The sequence below is a fragment of the Oncorhynchus tshawytscha genome, linkage group LG20, assembly GCF_018296145.1.
Source record: "Oncorhynchus tshawytscha isolate Ot180627B linkage group LG20, Otsh_v2.0, whole genome shotgun sequence".
Classification (NCBI taxonomy): domain Eukaryota; kingdom Metazoa; phylum Chordata; class Actinopteri; order Salmoniformes; family Salmonidae; genus Oncorhynchus; species Oncorhynchus tshawytscha.
Window position 1 is genome coordinate 47307797 of NC_056448.1, and position 18792 is coordinate 47326588.

The 18792-nt window shown below is 45.1% G+C and overlaps 1 protein-coding gene across 1 annotated transcript in view; it reads left to right on the plus strand.

Moving 5' to 3' along the window:
* The window catches only part of LOC112235855 (methyl-CpG-binding domain protein 2), an 88634-nt gene extending 83834 nt beyond the window's left edge, over positions 1-4800 (plus strand). The window contains exon 7 of the mRNA XM_042302762.1: positions 3686-4800. The gene's annotated coding sequence lies outside the window, so the exon portion shown is untranslated. The remainder of the gene's footprint in view (positions 1-3685) is intronic.
* Positions 4801-18792: the final 13992 nt, after the last annotated feature.

The following is an 18792-nucleotide window of genomic DNA, read 5'->3' on the forward strand; positions in this document are numbered from 1 at the left end:
CAAAGAGAGATGGAGAGAGAGATCCCCACCTCCCCCCGTCTCTACGGTCTGCCCTTGGTCTTAAACACAGAGCACGATCTGAGCTCAACTCTCCTCTCTCTTCATCTTTGTCTGTTCTTTTTCTATGTCTCTCTCTTCTCTCTCTCTTCTCTTTTCTCTCTCTCACTCAATTCAAGGGTATTGGCATGGGAAACATGTGTTAACATTGCCAAAGCAAGTGAGGTAGATAATATATAAAGTGAAATAAACAATAAAAAATTAACAGTAAACATCACACATACAGAAGTTCCAAAAGAATAAAGACATTTCAAATGTCATATTATATATATACAGTGCCTTGCGAAAGTATTCGGCCCCCTTGAACTTTGTACAATACACCATTGGATCATTCAGAGATCCTCACTGAACTTCTGGAGAGAGTTTGCTGCACTGAAAGTAAAGGGGCTGAATAATTTTGCACGCCCAATTTTTCAGTTTTTGATTTGTTAAAAAAGTTTGAAATATCCAATAAATGTCGTTCCACTTCATGATTGTGTCCCACTTGTTGTTGATTCTTCACAAAAAATACAGTTTTATATCTTTATGTTTGAAGCCTGAAATGTGGCAAAAGGTCGCTAAGTTCAAGGGGGCCGAATACTTTCGCAAGGCACTGTATATACAGTGTTGTAACGATGTGCAAATGTTTAAGGTACAAAAGGGAAAATAAATAAACATAAATATGGGTTGTATTTACAATGGTGTTTGTTCTTCACTGGTTGCCCTTTTCTCGTGGCAACAGGTCACACATCTTGCTGCTGTGATGGCACACTGTGGAATTTCACCCAGTAGATATGGGAGTTCATCAAAATTGGATTTGTTTTCAAATTCTTTGTGGATCTGTGTAATCTGAGGGAAATATGTGTCTCTAATATGGTCATACATTGGGCAGGAGGTTTGGAAGTGCAGCTCAGTTTCCACCTCATTTTGTGGGCAGTGAGCACATAGCCTGTCTTCTCTTGAGAGCCATGTCTGCCTACGGCGGCCTTTCTCAATAGCAAGGCTATACTCACTGAGTCTGTACATAGTCAAAGCTTTCCTTAAGTTTGGGTCAGTCACAGTGGTCAGATATTCTGCTACTGTGTACTCTCTGTTTAGGGAAAAATACCATTCTAGTCAGCTCAGTTTTTATGTAAATTATTTCCAATGTGTCAAGTAATTATCTTTTTGTTTTCTCATGATTTGCTTGGGTCTGTGTTGCTGTTGCTGTCCTGGAGAGATGAACCTGGAGAAGAGTCCCCTAAGCAAGCTGGTCCTGGGGCTCTGTTCACAAACACACCCTACAGAGCCATCACCTACAGAGAGATGAACCTGGAGAAGAGTTCCCTAAGCAAGCTGGTCCTGGGGCTCTGTTCACAAACACAAACAGACTCCACAGAGCCCCAGGACAGCAACAGGTAGGTTCATCTCTCTGTAGGAGATGGCTCTGTAGGGTGTGTTTATGAACAGAGCTCCAGGTCCAGCTTGCTTAGGGGACTCTTCTCCAGGTTCATCTCTCTGTAGGTGATGGCTCTGTAGGGTGTGTTTGTGAACAGAGCCCCAGAACCAGCTTGCTTAGGGGACTCTATTCCAGGTTCATCTCTCTGTAGGTGATGGCTTTGTTACGGAAGGTTTGGGAATCGCTTCCTTTTAGGCGGTCGTACATTTTAAAATATATTTTCTGGATTTTGATCATTAGCAGGTATCGGCCTAATTCTGCTCTGCATGCATTATTTGGTGTTTTTCGTTGTACACAGAGGACATTTTTGCAGAATTCTGCATGCACTCTTTCTCTCTCACTCTCTCTCTCCTTTCAATTCAATTCAAGGGCTTTATAGGCATGGGAAACATGTGTTAACATTGCCAAAGCAAGTGAGTTAGATAATATACAAAAGTGAAATAATAAACAATCTCCCCCTCTCTCCCCCTCTGCCTCCCTTCCCCTCATCTTTCTCCCCAGCCACAGTCCCTCTCCCTCCTCTCTCTCTCCATCTCTCTCTCCCCAGCCACATTCCCCTCTCCCTCCTCTCTCTCTCTATCTCTCTCTCCCCAGCCACAGTCCCCTCTCCATCCTCTCTCTCTCCATCTCTCTCTCACCATCTCTCTCTCCCCAGCCACAGTCCCCTCTCCCTCCTCTCTCTCCATCTTTCTCTCCCCAGCCACAGTCCCCTCTCCCTCCTCTCTCCATCTTTCTCTCCCCAGCCACAGTCCCCTCTCTCCTCTCTCTCTCACCATCTCTCTCCCCCTCTCTCTCCATCTCTCTCTCCCCAGCCACAGTCCCCTCTCTCTCTCCATCTCTCTCTCCCCAGCCACAGTCCCCTCTCCCTCCTCTCTCTCTCCATCTCTCTCTCCCCAGCCACAGTCCCCTCTCCCTCCTCTCTCTCTCCATCTTTCTCTCCCCAGCCACAGTCCCCTCTCCCCCTCTCTCTCTCCATCTTTCTCTCCCCAGCCACAGTCCCCTCTCCCTCCTCTCTCCATCTCTCTCCCCAGCCACAGTCCCCTCTCCCTCCTCTCTCTCTCCATCTCTCTCTCCCCAGCCACAGTCCCCTCTCCCTCCTCTCTCTCTCCATCTCTCTCTCTCCCCAGCCACAGTCCCCTCTCCCTCCTCTCTCTCTCCTCTCTCTCACCATCTCTCTCTCCCCCTCTCTCTCTCCATCTCTCTCTCCCCAGCCACAGTCCCCTCTCCCTCCTCTCTCTCTCCATCTCTCTCTCACCATCCCTCTCTCCCCCTCTCTCTCTCCATCTCTCTCTCCCCAGCCACAGTCCCCTCTCCCTCTTCTCTCTCTCCATCTCTCTCTCCCCAGCCACAGTCCCTCTCCCTCCTCTCTCCTCTCTCTCTCCATCTCTCTCTCCCCCTCTCTCTCTCATCTCTCTCTCCCCAGCCACAGTCCCCTCTCCCTCCTCTCTCTCTCCCTCCTCTCTCCCCTCCTGTCTCTCTCTCCCCTTCTGCCTCTCTCCCCTCCTGTCTCTCTCCCCTCCCGTCTCTCTCCCCCTGTCTCTCTCTCTCCTCCCCTGTCTCTCTCTCCCCCTGTCTCTCTCTCTCTCCCCTGTCTCTCTCTCTCCCCCTGTCTCTCTCTCTCCCCCTGTCTCTCTCTCTCCTCCCCTGTCTCTCTCTCCTCCCCTGTCTCTCTCTCCTCCCCTGTCTCTCTCTCCTCCCCTGTCTCTCTCTCCTCCCCTGTCTCTCTCTCCTCCCCTGTCTCTCTCTCCTCCCCTGTCTCTCTCTCTCCCCCTCTCTCTCTCTCCCCCTCTCTCCCTCTCTCTCTCCCCCATCTCTCTCCCCCATCTCTCTCTCCCCATCTCTCTCTCCCCCTGTCTCTCTCTCTCTCTCCCCCATCTCTCTCTCCCCCTGTCTCTCTCTCTCCCCCTGTCTCTCTCTCTCCCCTGTCTCTCTCTCTCCCCCTGTCTCTCTCTCTCCTCCCCTGTCTCTCTCTCTCTCTGTCTCTCCTCCCCTGTCTCTCTCTCCTCCCCTGTCTCTCCTCCCCTGTCTCTCTCTCTCCTCCCTGTCTCTCTCTCCTCCCCTGTCTCTCTCTCTCTCCCCTGTCTCTCTCTCCCCCTGTCTCTCTCTCTCCCCCCTTGTGTGTGTTGCCTTTAGGGTAGGTGTTTATGTTCCTGCCTGCTAGCCTTTACATTCTGTTTGTACTAATGGTCTGTGGTTTGTCTTTCTCCACAGTGTCCTTTCTTCCAAAGGCAGAAGATGAAGACAGACATCCTATACACAGAAGAGGGTTCCTCCACAATGGAACCCTGGTCCCTATGTAGTGCACACTATATGAAATATGGTGTCACTAAAGCACTGGGGTTGCAAAGGGAGGGTATATTACTGGAAAATTTACCAGTAAACTACCAGCATTTTTGGTAACTTTCAAGGATTTTATGTAATCTATTACAAGACATCTAGTGGCCCGTTTGGATACTTCAGATTATCACAGGTGTCTGTAATTGTGAAATATGACATAATTAAATAATATTTTAAAATAAAAATATATATAATTACAAAGCTGTACAATATTATCTTGAATATAAAGCATCAACTTAGTGAATATCATTGGTGTTTAATATGAGAGTTTCAGTATGAAATATATATTTGTATTTTTTACACTTATTTATTTTATTTTGTCAGCATGTATTGTTGTCAATGTTGTTAAGTTTATTAAAAGCAATTATATTGTCGATGAATTAGACCGTTTTCTCCTCAACCACATGTTCTATCTCCTAGAAAGTTATGAACAATATCCACACAGATATAAATATTATATATTAATAAACCGTTTTAATATAAAGTTAAGATTGCCGTATATTTTTTGGTTTAATTAGTGAAGATTACGCTCACTTTGTTATTAAATCACCAGTAACTTTGCCTCGTAGGGGACATTCAGAGTCGGTCTGCTTGTTTAGTAAACGGACTGTCACAACGTCATTGATACCCAACTCACCTTCAAAGCAAAGCCTTTTTGGACTTATGTACATATCTGTACATACCAGTGCAATGATTATTTTACTAAATGATTATTATTTTTTTTTGTGTCAGAATTTTGCACTTAAATACTATATTTTTTATAAAAAGGCGAATATTGAGCAATATTATTTTATTATTATTATTTGAACTTCTGAATTTGTATATTGCTAACTATTTTCCTTTTTTCATTTGTAGTTTTTGTTGGTTGTAAAGGGAATATAGTTATTTTTAGACTTTTATAACAAATGATCAACTGCTTATAGACACGTTTATAGAGAGAGAGAAACATACGTGGACTTCACTAAATAAATAAAGGAATATATTCACAAGTGTCTTTCTGACTGTAGCGTTCTATAGTGAGGTCATGGTCCCTTAAAGAGGTAAGAGTGAAGAGCCCCTATAGGGCCCTGGTCTAAAGTAGTGCACTATATAGGGAATAGGGTTCTATAGTGAGGTCATGGTCCCTTAAAGAGGTAAGAGTGAAGAGCCCCTATAGGGCCCTGGTCTAAAGTAGTGCACTATATAGGGAATAGGGTTCTATAGTGAGGTCATGGTCCCTTAAAGAGGTAAGAGTGAAGAGCCCTATAGGGCCCTGGTCTAAAGTAGTGCACTATATAGGGAATAGGGTTCTATAGTGAGGTCATGGTCCCTTAAAGAGGTAAGAGTGAAGAGCCCCTATAGGGCCCTGGTCTAAAGTAGTGCACTATATAGGGAATAGGGTTCTATAGTGAGGTCATGGTCCCTTAAAGAGGTAAGAGTGAAGAGCCCCTATAGGGCCCTGGTCTAAAGTAGTGCACTATATAGGGAATAGGGTTCTATAGTGAGGTCATGGTCCCTTAAAGAGGTAAGAGTGAAGAGCCCCTATAGGGCCCTGGTCTAAAGTAGTGCACTATATAGGGAATAGGGTTCTATAGTGAGGTCATGGTCCCTTAAAGAGGTAAGAGTGAAGAGCCCCTATAGGGCCCTGGTCTAAAGTAGTGCACTATATAGGGATTAGGGTTCTATAGTGAGGTCATGGTCCCTTAAAGAGGTAAGAGTGAAGAGCCCCTATAGGGCCCTGGTCTAATGTAGTGCACTATATAGGGAATAGGGTTCTATAGTGAGGTCATGATCCCTTAAAGAGGTAAGAGTGAAGAGCCCCTATAGGGCCCTGGTCTAAAGTAGTGCACTATATAGGGAATAGGGTTCTATAGTGAGGTCATGGTCCCTTAAAGAGGTAAGAGTGAAGAGCCCCTATAGGGCCCTGGTCTAATGTAGTGCACTATATAGGGATTAGGGTTCTATAGTGAGGTCATGATCCCTTAAAGAGGTAAGAGTGAAGAGCCCCTATAGGGCCCTGGTCTAAAGTAGTGCACTATATAGGGAATAGGGTTCTATAGTGAGGTCATGATCCCTTAAAGAGGTAAGAGTGAAGAGCCCCTATAGGGCCCTGGTCTAAAGTAGTGCACTATATAGGGAATAGGGTTCTATAGTGAGGTCATGGTCCCTTAAAGAGGTAAGAGTGAAGAGCCCCTATAGGGCCCTGGTCTAATGTAGTGCACTATATAGGGAATAGGGTTCTATAGTGAGGTCATGATCCCTTAAAGAGGTAAGAGTGAAGAGCCCCTATAGGGCCCTGGTCTAATGTAGTGCACTATATAGGGAATAGGGTTCTATAGGGCCCTGGTCTAATGTAGTGCACTATATAGGGAATAGGGTTCTATAGGGCCCTGGTCTAATGTAGTGCACTATATAGGGAATAGGGTTCTATAGGGCCCTGGTCTAATGTAGTGCACTATATAGGGAATAGGGTTCTATAGGGCCCTGGTCTAATGTAGTGCACTATATAGGGAATAGGGTTCTATAGTGAGGTCATGGTCCCTTAAAGAGGTAAGAGTGAAGAGCCCCTATAGAGCCCTGGTCTAATGTAGTGCACTATATAGGGAATAGGGTTCTATAGGGCCCTGGTCTAATGTAGTGCACTATATAGGGAATAGGGTTCTATAGGGCCCTGGTCTAATGTAGTGCACTATATAGGGAATAGGGTTCTATAGTGAGGTCATGATCCCTTAAAGAGGTAAGAGTGAAGAGCCCCTATAGGGCCCTGGTCTAAAGTAGTGCACTATATAGGGAATAGGGTTCTATAGTGAGGTCATGATCCCTTAAAGAGGTAAGAGTGAAGAGCCCCTATAGGGCCCTGGTCTAATGTAGTGCACTATATAGGGAATAGGGTTCTATAGGGCCCTGGTCTAAAGTAGTGCACTATATAGGGAATAGGGTTCTATAGGGCCTTGGTCTAATGTAGTGCACTATATAGGGAATAGGGTTCTATAGTGAGGTCATGATCCCTTAAAGAGGTAAGAGTGAAGAGCCCCTATAGGGCCCTGGTCTAATGTAGTGCACTATATAGGGAATAGGGTTCTATAGGGCCCTGGTCTAATGTAGTGCACTATATAGGGAATAGGGTTCTATAGTGAGGTCATGGTCCCTTAAAGAGGTAAGAGTGAAGAGCCCCTATAGGGCCCTGGTCTAATGTAGTGCACTATATAGGGAATAGGGTTCTATAGTGGGTCATGGTCCCTTAAAGAGGTAAGAGTGAAGAGCCCCTATAGGGCCCTGGTCTAAAGTAGTGCACTATATAGGGATTAGGGTTCTATAGGGCCCTAATCTAATGTAGTGCACTATATAGGGAATAGGGTTCTATAGGGCCCTGGTCTAATGTAGTGCACTATATAGGGATTAGGGTTCTATAGGGCCCTGGTCTAATGTAGTGCACTATATAGGGAATAGGGTTCTATAGGGCCCTGGTCTAATGTAGCGCACTATATAGGGAATAGGGTTCTATAGGGCCCTGGTCTAATGTAGTGCACTATATAGGGAATAGGGTTCTATAGGGCTCTGGTCTAAAGTAGTGCACTATATAGGGAATAGGGTTCTATAGTGAGGTCATGATCCCTTAAAGAGGTAAGAGTGAAGAGCCCCTATAGGGCCCTGGTCTAAAGTAGTGCACTATATAGGGAATAGGGTTCTATAGTGAGGTCATGATCCCTTAAAGAGGTAAGAGTGAAGAGCCCCTATAGGGCCCTGGTCTAATGTAGTGCACTATATAGGGAATAGGGTTCTATAGTGAGGTCATGATCCCTTAAAGAGGTAAGAGTGAAGAGCCCCTATAGGGCCCTGGTCTAAAGTAGTGCACTATATAGGGAATAGGGTTCTATAGGGCCCTGGTCTAAAGTAGTGCACTATATAGGGAATAGGGTTCTATAGGGCCCTGGTCTAATGTAGTGCACTATATAGGGAATAGGGTTCTATAGGGCCCTGGTCTAATGTAGTGCACTATATAGGGAATAGGGTTCTATAGTGAGGTCATGATCCCTTAAAGAGGTAAGAGTGAAGAGCCCCTATAGGGCCCTGGTCTAATGTAGTGCACTATATAGGGATTAGGGTTCTATAGTGAGGTCATGATCCCTTAAAGAGGTAAGAGTGAAGAGCCCCTATAGGGCCCTGGTCTAATGTAGTGCACTATATAGGGAATAGGGTTCTATAGTGAGGTCATGATCCCTTAAAGAGGTAAGAGTGAAGAGCCCCTATAGGGCCCTGGTCTAAAGTAGTGCACTATATAGGGAATAGGGTTCTATAGGGCCCTGGTCTAATGTAGTGCACTATATAGGGATTAGGGTTCTATAGGGCCCTGGTCTAATGTAGTGCACTATATAGGGAATAGGGTTCTATAGGGCCCTGGTCTAATGTAGCGCACTATATAGGGAATAGGGTTCTATAGGGCCCTGGTCTAATGTAGTGCACTATATAGGGAATAGGGTTCTATAGGGCCCTGGTCTAATGTAGTGCACTATATAGGGATTAGGGTTCTATAGGGCCCTGGTCTAATGTAGTGCACTATATAGGGAATAGGGTTCTATAGGGCCCTGGTCTAATGTAGCGCACTATATAGGGAATAGGGTTCTATAGGGCCCTGGTCTAATGTAGTGCACTATATAGGGATTAGGGTTCTATAGGGCCCTGGTCTAAAGTAGTGCACTATATAGGAATAGGGTTCTATAGTGAGGTCATGATCCCTTAAAGAGGTAAGAGTGAAGAGCCCCTATAGGGCCCTGGTCTAATGTAGTGCACTATATAGGGAATAGGGTTCTATAGGGCCCTGGTCTAATGTAGTGCACTATATAGGGAATAGGGTTCTATAGGGCCCTGGTCTAATGTAGTGCACTATATAGGGAATAGGGTTCTATAGGGCCCTGGTCTAATGTAGTGCACTATATAGGGAATAGGGTTCTATAGGGCCCTGGTCTAATGTAGTGCACTATATAGGGAATAGGGTTCTATAGTGAGGTCATGGTCCCTTAAAGAGGTAAGAGTGAAGAGCCCCTATAGAGCCCTGGTCTAATGTAGTGCACTATATAGGGAATAGGGTTCTATAGGGCCCTGGTCTAATGTAGTGCACTATATAGGGAATAGGGTTCTATAGGGCCCTGGTCTAATGTAGTGCACTATATAGGAATAGGGTTCTATAGTGAGGTCATGATCCCTTAAAGAGGTAGAGTGAAGAGCCCCTATAGGGCCCTGGTCTAATGTAGTGCACTATATAGGAATAGGGTTCTATAGGGCCCTGGTCTAATGTAGTGCACTATATAGGGAATAGGGTTCTATAGGGCCCTGGTCTAATGTAGTGCACTATATAGGGAATAGGGTTCTATAGGGCCCTGGTCTAATGTAGTGCACTATATAGGGAATAGGGTTCTATAGGGCCCTGGTCTAATGTAGTGCACTATATAGGGAATAGGGTTCTATAGTGAGGTCATGGTCCCTTAAAGAGGTAAGAGTGAAGAGCCCCTATAGAGCCCTGGTCTAATGTAGTGCACTATATAGGGAATAGGGTTCTATAGGGCCCTGGTCTAATGTAGTGCACTATATAGGGAATAGGGTTCTATAGGGCCCTGGTCTAATGTAGTGCACTATATAGGGAATAGGGTTCTATAGTGAGGTCATGGTCCCTTAAAGAGGTAAGAGTGAAGAGCCCCTATAGAGCCCTGGTCTAATGTAGTGCACTATATAGGGAATAGGGTTCTATAGGGCCCTGGTCTAATGTAGTGCACTATATAGGGAATAGGGTTCTATAGGGCCCTGGTCTAATGTAGTGCACTATATAGGGAATAGGGTTCTATAGTGAGGTCATGATCCCTTAAAGAGGTAAGAGTGAAGAGCCCTATAGGGCCCTGGTCTAATGTAGTGCACTATATAGGGAATAGGGTTCTATAGGGCCCTGGTCTAATGTAGTGCACTATATAGGGAATAGGGTTCTATAGGGCCCTGGTCTAATGTAGTGCACTATATAGGGAATAGGGTTCTATAGGGCCCTGGTCTAATGTAGTGCACTATATAGGGAATAGGGTTCTATAGGGCCCTGGTCTAATGTAGTGCACTATATAGGGAATAGGGTTCTATAGTGAGGTCATGGTCCCTTAAAGAGGTAAGAGTGAAGAGCCCCTATAGAGCCCTGGTCTAATGTAGTGCACTATATAGGGAATAGGGTTCTATAGGGCCCTGGTCTAATGTAGTGCACTATATAGGGAATAGGGTTCTATAGGGCCCTGGTCTAATGTAGTGCACTATATAGGGAATAGGGTTCTATAGTGAGGTCATGATCCCTTAAAGAGGTAAGAGTGAAGAGCCCCTATAGGGCCCTGGTCTAAAGTAGTGCACTATATAGGGAATAGGGTTCTATAGTGAGGTCATGATCCCTTAAAGAGGTAAGAGTGAAGAGCCCCTATAGGGCCCTGGTCTAATGTAGTGCACTATATAGGGAATAGGGTTCTATAGGGCCCTGGTCTAAAGTAGTGCACTATATAGGGAATAGGGTTCTATAGGGCCTTGGTCTAATGTAGTGCACTATATAGGAATAGGGTTCTATAGTGAGGTCATGATCCCTTAAAGAGGTAAGAGTGAAGAGCCCCTATAGGGCCCTGGTCTAATGTAGTGCACTATATAGGGAATAGGGTTCTATAGGGCCCTGGTCTAATGTAGTGCACTATATAGGGAATAGGGTTCTATAGTGAGGTCATGATCCCTTAAAGAGGTAAGAGTGAAGAGCCCCTATAGGGCCCTGGTCTAATGTAGTGCACTATATAGGGATTAGGGTTCTATAGTGAGGTCATGATCCCTTAAAGAGGTAAGAGTGAAGAGCCCCTATAGGGCCCTGGTCTAATGTAGTGCACTATATAGGGAATAGGGTTCTATAGTGAGGTCATGATCCCTTAAAGAGGTAAGAGTGAAGAGCCCCTATAGGGCCCTGGTCTAAAGTAGTGCACTATATAGGGAATAGGGTTCTATAGGGCCCTGGTCTAATGTAGTGCACTATATAGGGATTAGGGTTCTATAGGGCCCTGGTCTAATGTAGTGCACTATATAGGGAATAGGGTTCTATAGGGCCCTGGTCTAATGTAGCGCACTATATAGGGAATAGGGTTCTATAGGGCCCTGGTCTAATGTAGTGCACTATATAGGGAATAGGGTTCTATAGGGCCCTGGTCTAATGTAGTGCACTATATAGGGATTAGGGTTCTATAGGGCCCTGGTCTAATGTAGTGCACTATATAGGGAATAGGGTTCTATAGGGCCCTGGTCTAATGTAGCGCACTATATAGGGAATAGGGTTCTATAGGGCCCTGGTCTAATGTAGTGCACTATATAGGGATTAGGGTTCTATAGGGCCCTGGTCTAAAGTAGTGCACTATATAGGGAATAGGGTTCTATAGTGAGGTCATGATCCCTTAAAGAGGTAAGAGTGAAGAGCCCCTATAGGGCCCTGGTCTAATGTAGTGCACTATATAGGGAATAGGGTTCTATAGGGCCCTGGTCTAATGTAGTGCACTATATAGGGAATAGGGTTCTATAGGGCCCTGGTCTAATGTAGTGCACTATATAGGGAATAGGGTTCTATAGGGCCCTGGTCTAATGTAGTGCACTATATAGGGAATAGGGTTCTATAGGGCCCTGGTCTAATGTAGTGCACTATATAGGGAATAGGGTTCTATAGTGAGGTCATGGTCCCTTAAAGAGGTAAGAGTGAAGAGCCCCTATAGAGCCCTGGTCTAATGTAGTGCACTATATAGGGAATAGGGTTCTATAGGGCCCTGGTCTAATGTAGTGCACTATATAGGGAATAGGGTTCTATAGGGCCCTGGTCTAATGTAGTGCACTATATAGGAATAGGGTTCTATAGTGAGGTCATGATCCCTTAAAGAGGTAAGAGTGAAGAGCCCCTATAGGGCCCTGGTCTAATGTAGTGCACTATATAGGGAATAGGGTTCTATAGGGCCCTGGTCTAATGTAGTGCACTATATAGGGAATAGGGTTCTATAGGGCCCTGGTCTAATGTAGTGCACTATATAGGGAATAGGGTTCTATAGGGCCCTGGTCTAATGTAGTGCACTATATAGGGAATAGGGTTCTATAGGGCCCTGGTCTAATGTAGTGCACTATATAGGGAATAGGGTTCTATAGTGAGGTCATGGTCCCTTAAAGAGGTAAGAGTGAAGAGCCCCTATAGAGCCCTGGTCTAATGTAGTGCACTATATAGGGAATAGGGTTCTATAGGGCCCTGGTCTAATGTAGTGCACTATATAGGGAATAGGGTTCTATAGGGCCCTGGTCTAATGTAGTGCACTATATAGGGAATAGGGTTCTATAGTGAGGTCATGGTCCCTTAAAGAGGTAAGAGTGAAGAGCCCCTATAGAGCCCTGGTCTAATGTAGTGCACTATATAGGGAATAGGGTTCTATAGGGCCCTGGTCTAATGTAGTGCACTATATAGGAATAGGGTTCTATAGGGCCCTGGTCTAATGTAGTGCACTATATAGGGAATAGGGTTCTATAGTGAGGTCATGATCCCTTAAAGAGGTAAGAGTGAAGAGCCCCTATAGGGCCCTGGTCTAATGTAGTGCACTATATAGGGAATAGGGTTCTATAGGGCCCTGGTCTAATGTAGTGCACTATATAGGGAATAGGGTTCTATAGGGCCCTGGTCTAATGTAGTGCACTATATAGGGAATAGGGTTCTATAGGGCCCTGGTCTAATGTAGTGCACTATATAGGGAATAGGGTTCTATAGGGCCCTGGTCTAATGTAGTGCACTATATAGGGAATAGGGTTCTATAGTGAGGTCATGGTCCCTTAAAGAGGTAAGAGTGAAGAGCCCCTATAGAGCCCTGGTCTAATGTAGTGCACTATATAGGGAATAGGGTTCTATAGGGCCCTGGTCTAATGTAGTGCACTATATAGGGAATAGGGTTCTATAGGGCCCTGGTCTAATGTAGTGCACTATATAGGGAATAGGGTTCTATAGTGAGGTCATGATCCCTTAAAGAGGTAAGAGTGAAGAGCCCCTATAGGGCCCTGGTCTAAAGTAGTGCACTATATAGGGAATAGGGTTCTATAGTGAGGTCATGATCCCTTAAAGAGGTAAGAGTGAAGAGCCCCTATAGGGCCCTGGTCTAATGTAGTGCACTATATAGGGAATAGGGTTCTATAGGGCCCTGGTCTAAAGTAGTGCACTATATAGGGAATAGGGTTCTATAGGGCCTTGGTCTAATGTAGTGTAGGGAATAGGGTTCTATAGTGAGGTCATGATCCCTTAAAGAGGTAAGAGTGAAGAGCCCCTATAGGGCCCTGGTCTAATGTAGTGCACTATATAGGGAATAGGGTTCTATAGGGCCCTGGTCTAATGTAGTGCACTATATAGGGAATAGGGTTCTATAGTGAGGTCATGGTCCCTTAAAGAGGTAAGAGTGAAGAGCCCCTATAGGGCCCTGGTCTAATGTAGTGCACTATATAGGGAATAGGGTTCTATAGTGAGGTCATGGTCCCTTAAAGAGGTAAGAGTGAAGAGCCCTATAGGGCCCTGGTCTAAAGTAGTGCACTATATAGGGATTAGGGTTCTATAGGGCCCTAATCTAATGTAGTGCACTATATAGGGAATAGGGTTCTATAGGGCCCTGGTCTAATGTAGTGCACTATATAGGGATTAGGGTTCTATAGGGCCCTGGTCTAATGTAGTGCACTATATAGGAATAGGGTTCTATAGGGCCCTGGTCTAATGTAGCGCACTATATAGGGAATAGGGTTCTATAGGGCCCTGGTCTAATGTAGTGCACTATATAGGGAATAGGGTTCTATAGGGCTCTGGTCTAAAGTAGTGCACTATATAGGGAATAGGGTTCTATAGTGAGGTCATGATCCCTTAAAGAGGTAAGAGTGAAGAGCCCCTATAGGGCCCTGGTCTAAAGTAGTGCACTATATAGGGAATAGGGTTCTATAGTGAGGTCATGATCCCTTAAAGAGGTAAGAGTGAAGAGCCCCTATAGGGCCCTGGTCTAATGTAGTGCACTATATAGGGAATAGGGTTCTATAGTGAGGTCATGATCCCTTAAAGAGGTAAGAGTGAAGAGCCCCTATAGGGCCCTGGTCTAAAGTAGTGCACTATATAGGGAATAGGGTTCTATAGGGCCCTGGTCTAAAGTAGTGCACTATATAGGGAATAGGGTTCTATAGGGCCCTGGTCTAATGTAGTGCACTATATAGGGAATAGGGTTCTATAGGGCCCTGGTCTAATGTAGTGCACTATATAGGGAATAGGGTTCTATAGTGAGGTCATGATCCCTTAAAGAGGTAAGAGTGAAGAGCCCCTATAGGGCCCTGGTCTAATGTAGTGCACTATATAGGGATTAGGGTTCTATAGTGAGGTCATGATCCCTTAAAGAGGTAAGAGTGAAGAGCCCCTATAGGGCCCTGGTCTAATGTAGTGCACTATATAGGGAATAGGGTTCTATAGTGAGGTCATGGTCCCTTAAAGAGGTAAGAGTGAAGAGCCCCTATAGGGCCCTGGTCTAAAGTAGTGCACTATATAGGGATTAGGGTTCTATAGGGCCCTAATCTAATGTAGTGCACTATATAGGGAATAGGGTTCTATAGGGCCCTGGTCTAATGTAGTGCACTATATAGGGATTAGGGTTCTATAGGGCCCTGGTCTAATGTAGTGCACTATATAGGGAATAGGGTTCTATAGGGCCCTGGTCTAATGTAGCGCACTATATAGGGAATAGGGTTCTATAGGGCCCTGGTCTAATGTAGTGCACTATATAGGGAATAGGGTTCTATAGGGCTCTGGTCTAAAGTAGTGCACTATATAGGGAATAGGGTTCTATAGTGAGGTCATGATCCCTTAAAGAGGTAAGAGTGAAGAGCCCCTATAGGGCCCTGGTCTAAAGTAGTGCACTATATAGGGAATAGGGTTCTATAGTGAGGTCATGATCCCTTAAAGAGGTAAGAGTGAAGAGCCCCTATAGGGCCCTGGTCTAATGTAGTGCACTATATAGGGAATAGGGTTCTATAGTGAGGTCATGATCCCTTAAAGAGGTAAGAGTGAAGAGCCCCTATAGGGCCCTGGTCTAAAGTAGTGCACTATATAGGGAATAGGGTTCTATAGGGCCCTGGTCTAAAGTAGTGCACTATATAGGGAATAGGGTTCTATAGGGCCCTGGTCTAATGTAGTGCACTATATAGGGAATAGGGTTCTATAGGGCCCTGGTCTAATGTAGTGCACTATATAGGGAATAGGGTTCTATAGTGAGGTCATGATCCCTTAAAGAGGTAAGAGTGAAGAGCCCCTATAGGGCCCTGGTCTAATGTAGTGCACTATATAGGGATTAGGGTTCTATAGTGAGGTCATGATCCCTTAAAGAGGTAAGAGTGAAGAGCCCCTATAGGGCCCTGGTCTAATGTAGTGCACTATATAGGGAATAGGGTTCTATAGTGAGGTCATGATCCCTTAAAGAGGTAAGAGTGAAGAGCCCCTATAGGGCCCTGGTCTAAAGTAGTGCACTATATAGGGAATAGGGTTCTATAGGGCCCTGGTCTAATGTAGTGCACTATATAGGGATTAGGGTTCTATAGGGCCCTGGTCTAATGTAGTGCACTATATAGGAATAGGGTTCTATAGGGCCCTGGTCTAATGTAGCGCACTATATAGGGAATAGGGTTCTATAGGGCCCTGGTCTAATGTAGTGCACTATATAGGGAATAGGGTTCTATAGGGCCCTGGTCTAATGTAGTGCACTATATAGGGATTAGGGTTCTATAGGGCCCTGGTCTAATGTAGTGCACTATATAGGGAATAGGGTTCTATAGGGCCCTGGTCTAATGTAGCGCACTATATAGGGAATAGGGTTCTATAGGGCCCTGGTCTAATGTAGTGCACTATATAGGGATTAGGGTTCTATAGGGCCCTGGTCTAAAGTAGTGCACTATATAGGGAATAGGGTTCTATAGTGAGGTCATGATCCCTTAAAGAGGTAAGAGTGAAGAGCCCCTATAGGGCCCTGGTCTAATGTAGTGCACTATATAGGGAATAGGGTTCTATAGGGCCCTGGTCTAATGTAGTGCACTATATAGGGAATAGGGTTCTATAGGGCCCTGGTCTAATGTAGTGCACTATATAGGGAATAGGGTTCTATAGGGCCCTGGTCTAATGTAGTGCACTATATAGGAATAGGGTTCTATAGGGCCCTGGTCTAATGTAGTGCACTATATAGGGAATAGGGTTCTATAGTGAGGTCATGGTCCCTTAAAGAGGTAAGAGTGAAGAGCCCCTATAGAGCCCTGGTCTAATGTAGTGCACTATATAGGGAATAGGGTTCTATAGGGCCCTGGTCTAATGTAGTGCACTATATAGGAATAGGGTTCTATAGGGCCCTGGTCTAATGTAGTGCACTATATAGGGAATAGGGTTCTATAGTGAGGTCATGATCCCTTAAAGAGGTAAGAGTGAAGAGCCCCTATAGGGCCCTGGTCTAATGTAGTGCACTATATAGGGAATAGGGTTCTATAGGGCCCTGGTCTAATGTAGTGCACTATATAGGGAATAGGGTTCTATAGGGCCCTGGTCTAATGTAGTGCACTATATAGGGAATAGGGTTCTATAGGGCCCTGGTCTAATGTAGTGCACTATATAGGGAATAGGGTTCTATAGGGCCCTGGTCTAATGTAGTGCACTATATAGGGAATAGGGTTCTATAGTGAGGTCATGGTCCCTTAAAGAGGTAAGAGTGAAGAGCCCCTATAGAGCCCTGGTCTAATGTAGTGCACTATATAGGGAATAGGGTTCTATAGGGCCCTGGTCTAATGTAGTGCACTATATAGGGAATAGGGTTCTATAGGGCCCTGGTCTAATGTAGTGCACTATATAGGGAATAGGGTTCTATAGTGAGGTCATGATCCCTTAAAGAGGTAAGAGTGAAGAGCCCCTATAGGGCCCTGGTCTAAAGTAGTGCACTATATAGGGAATAGGGTTCTATAGTGAGGTCATGATCCCTTAAAGAGGTAAGAGTGAAGAGCCCCTATAGGGCCCTGGTCTAATGTAGTGCACTATATAGGGAATAGGGTTCTATAGGGCCCTGGTCTAAAGTAGTGCACTATATAGGGAATAGGGTTCTATAGGGCCTTGGTCTAATGTAGTGCACTATATAGGGAATAGGGTTCTATAGTGAGGTCATGATCCCTTAAAGAGGTAAGAGTGAAGAGCCCCTATAGGGCCCTGGTCTAATGTAGTGCACTATATAGGGAATAGGGTTCTATAGGGCCCTGGTCTAATGTAGTGCACTATATAGGGAATAGGGTTCTATAGTGAGGTCATGGTCCCTTAAAGAGGTAAGAGTGAAGAGCCCCTATAGGGCCCTGGTCTAATGTAGTGCACTATATAGGGAATAGGGTTCTATAGTGAGGTCATGGTCCCTTAAAGAGGTAAGAGTGAAGAGCCCTATAGGGCCCTGGTCTAAAGTAGTGCACTATATAGGGATTAGGGTTCTATAGGGCCCTAATCTAATGTAGTGCACTATATAGGGAATAGGGTTCTATAGGGCCCTGGTCTAATGTAGTGCACTATATAGGGATTAGGGTTCTATAGGGCCCTGGTCTAATGTAGTGCACTATATAGGGAATAGGGTTCTATAGGGCCCTGGTCTAATGTAGCGCACTATATAGGGAATAGGGTTCTATAGGGCCCTGGTCTAATGTAGTGCACTATATAGGGAATAGGGTTCTATAGGGCTCTGGTCTAAAGTAGTGCACTATATAGGGAATAGGGTTCTATAGTGAGGTCATGATCCCTTAAAGAGGTAAGAGTGAAGAGCCCCTATAGGGCCCTGGTCTAAAGTAGTGCACTATATAGGGAATAGGGTTCTATAGTGAGGTCATGATCCCTTAAAGAGGTAAGAGTGAAGAGCCCCTATAGGGCCCTGGTCTAATGTAGTGCACTATATAGGGAATAGGGTTCTATAGTGAGGTCATGATCCCTTAAAGAGGTAAGAGTGAAGAGCCCCTATAGGGCCCTGGTCTAAAGTAGTGCACTATATAGGGAATAGGGTTCTATAGGGCCCTGGTCTAAAGTAGTGCACTATATAGGGAATAGGGTTCTATAGGGCCCTGGTCTAATGTAGTGCACTATATAGGGAATAGGGTTCTATAGGGCCCTGGTCTAATGTAGTGCACTATATAGGGAATAGGGTTCTATAGTGAGGTCATGATCCCTTAAAGAGGTAAGAGTGAAGAGCCCCTATAGGGCCCTGGTCTAATGTAGTGCACTATATAGGGATTAGGGTTCTATAGTGAGGTCATGATCCCTTAAAGAGGTAAGAGTGAAGAGCCCCTATAGGGCCCTGGTCTAATGTAGTGCACTATATAGGGAATAGGGTTCTATAGTGAGGTCATGTCCCTTAAAGAGGTAAGAGTGAAGAGCCCCTATAGGGCCCTGGTCTAAAGTAGTGCACTATATAGGGAATAGGGTTCTATAGGGCCCTGGTCTAATGTAGTGCACTATATAGGGATTAGGGTTCTATAGGGCCCTGGTCTAATGTAGTGCACTATATAGGGAATAGGGTTCTATAGGGCCCTGGTCTAATGTAGTGCACTATATAGGGAATAGGGTTCTATAGGGCCCTGGTCTAATGTAGTGCACTATATAGGGAATAGGGTTCTATAGGGCCCTGGTCTAATGTAGTGCACTATATAGGGATTAGGGTTCTATAGGGCCCTGGTCTAATGTAGTGCACTATATAGGGAATAGGGTTCTATAGGGCCCTGGTCTAATGTATGCACTATATAGGGAAAGGGTTCTATAGGGTGAAGAGCACTATATAGGGATTAGGGTTCTATAGGGCCCTGGTCTAAAGTAGTGCACTATATAGGGAATAGGGTTCTATAGTGAGGTCATGATCCCTTAAAGAGGTAAGAGTGAAGAGCCCCTATAGGGCCCTGGTCTAATGTAGTGCACTATA